At 39.8% G+C, this 2813-nt stretch overlaps 1 pseudogene across 1 annotated transcript; it reads right to left on the bottom strand.

The window, feature by feature from the left end:
• Positions 1 to 360: 360 nt before the first annotated feature.
• LOC308514094 (large ribosomal subunit protein eL21-like) lies at positions 361 to 843 on the bottom strand (annotated as a pseudogene). The gene has a single exon. The product of its transcript is annotated as a large ribosomal subunit protein eL21-like (transcript).
• Positions 844 to 2813: the final 1970 nt, after the last annotated feature.

The following is a 2813-nucleotide window of genomic DNA, read 5'->3' as shown; positions in this document are numbered from 1 at the left end:
TTGTCTCAAAATGGCCTGCAATACACAGCTCCGTGTCTTTCTGAGTTCTGGGACCCACTTCATCTTCTTGTTCCTTGTGGCCTAAGCTGCTAACTCATTCATCCTAACTGACTTGATTGCTGCATGAAAGCTCATGGTCCCTTCATCTGTCCAACTTTTAAATAGGCATTTTTATATGCTACATCTTTCTCTTTGAATTTGTCCAATTTGGGTGTGTTATTCATTTAATTTCTTTTTATTTTTGTTAAGACAAAAGTTTTCTTTATTTTTTTGGGGGGGAGGGAGAGGAACATCACATTTCTACTCAATTAAGAGAAACATTTTTATCTGTACAGAGGTCTTTTATTTTCTTCACGCTTATCATGCCATGAATTCATAGGGAATGGGTTCCAGTAACTCAGGCTCCTTTCCATTAGTTCTCACAAAATGTGCTTCTCTGAGTGGAGCAGGCTCACACTTCAGATGAACCCAGGTACCTTTCTCTTTGGCTTCCTTCTTTTTCTATTCACTTTCCTTCCCATGTTGCAGGAAGCTATCTCAGCTCTTAGAGTGCTTACCATGCTCAATAGGTACATTAATTCTCTTGGCAAGAACCTTGCCCTTAACTTGCTTGTTCACAACAATGCCCACTGCATGCTGGGTGACACTGTAGACTCTTCCAGTGTTGCCATGGTAACATATGTGGGGCATTCCTTTTTAAACAATGCCCATTCCCTTGATGTCCACAATATCACCTTTCTTGTAGACTCACATGTATGTGGCCAAAGGAACAACTCCATGTTTTCTAAAAGGCCTAGAGAACATATAGCGGGTGCCTCCCCTCTTTCCCTTTGTGTTAGTCATTTTGACAAATTACTGGAAAAATGGAGGTTCTGGTCAAAAGGGCTATTTATTTCTTGTTTCCTATTAGTATAAAGAGAAGTGGAAGACAGAGTGAGGTAGTCTAATAAAGACATAATCTAAATTCCAAGAGGAAATAAGAGAAGCAACACAATGAAAAATACATAATGTTTGATAATACAAACATATGAAAACTGATAATCATCTGGAACTGATTAAAGATAATAATCCTCATATATGGGAAGCAGACTGTATACCAAATATAATAAAAGTAAATTCAATCTATGTATAATAGATATGGTAGAAAAAGAATCCAAGAAAAAGAAGAGATCTTAAAAGCTGTCAGAATGAAAAATGGGTTACACATAAATAAATTGTTGTTAAACTGATGTCTTTCTTCTCAGTAGCAACAAAGGAAGCCAGAAGACTGTGGAATAATACATTTAAAAGAGTGAGAGAAAATAACTATCATTTAAAATGATAGACTTGGAAAAAATGTTTCAAGGATGAGGGTGAAACAAAGGGCTTTAGATAAATCAAAACAGAGAGAGTTTATTACCAACAGACTATACTAAAAAGAATTTTAACAAATGCGGTCCAGGAAAAATAAAAATGACCCCTGACAATCTGAGAAGCCAGCTCTGAAAATGGTAGACTTGTGGGTAAGCCTACACAAATAGCAACCACATGAATTAATAATGATTCATCTCATTTGTGCAGTTCAAAAATGAGATTTGAAATCTTAAACAGCAATGGCACACGTTTGGGAGATACATATTACAGTGCATTAAATAAAGCTCCACTATGATAAGAACTATGGTTGGTGTTTATGAGTTTGTACAGGTAGGAGAGGCTTGTATTTCCATCGTAGAGACTTAAGGCAATCTTGTGAGAGCAAATCAGAGGGGGACATCTCATGCAAGGTGCAGTATCCAGAGAATCACTTGATATTTTGCCGTTTCATCTTCCTCGCATCCCTAAAGCAAAGTGAAACCATATCTGTGTTCAGACAGAAGGTGCAAGACACTGATGGGCTGAGATACTGAGGTAGTGCTTCTTCCTGATTACTTGGAAGGAGTCTCAAGAGGTCCCCCCCCCCCCCCAATTATACATCCTTTTTTTCCAGAGAGGCAGCTGGTGGGGGAGGCAACTCCTAAATCGGAGAAGTGGTTCCCGTGCTGATTGGCCAGCCTGGTCGTAACCAAGCATGGGATTATCAGACACAAGGTCCCCTTATCTGCAGGGTTTTCTTTCACTGAAATAGATTTCTCTTTGCTTTATGCAGTTCTGTCCCAGAGCATACCACATTTTATGGGCAAGAGAGAAAGGTCATGAAATTCGTTCTTTGATTTATTGTTTGAGTTGTTGCCTTCACTGGAGAGTACAATGAAGTCTGCCTCTTTGCAATGCCGGGCCTGTCCAGGTAGTCAATTTGGTTTCATTTTGGTTTGAATGCTGTCCACGGCCAGGGTCTGGTTTCTTCTAACAACCAGCTTGGCGCATGCTTAAGGCCTGGCTGGCTTTTCGCTCACCTTGTTATTTCTTAATGCTCTATTAAGCCCCAGACTCCACGTCCGGACTTTTACTTTCTGTCCAACAGAAATAACTGACTTTGGGCCCCGTGTCTCAAGGACAATGCGAGCAGTTTAATAACCTAGAAAAATGTTCATCACTTCTTTCACTCGATATTTTACCGTTACCCATGGGATATAAAAAAATAAAGAGGCTGCTTTTCACATTGATTTTCTTTGCTCAGAGCAGAATTCAGTCTTTGGTCTTACTTCAGATACAGTGCGGGTCCCACTGCAGCTAGTTGCTTCTCTGGAAGCTGTCAGCTCACCACGAGTAGCTTCAGAGATGTGTGACACTTTGGGGACTCGGGTTAATCTGCTAAATATAATCCTCCAGTCTGCTATATGCTGCTTAGCCACATTAAGCTTTGACATAAAAAGGGTTTGGCCTCTAAAATATTC

The sequence above is a fragment of the Myotis nattereri genome, assembly GCF_964212035.1.
Source record: "Myotis nattereri genome assembly, chromosome: 2".
Lineage (NCBI taxonomy): Eukaryota > Metazoa > Chordata > Mammalia > Chiroptera > Vespertilionidae > Myotis > Myotis nattereri.
The sequence above is the reverse complement of the archived record's forward strand: the minus strand, read 5'-3'. Positions and strand labels throughout refer to the sequence as shown.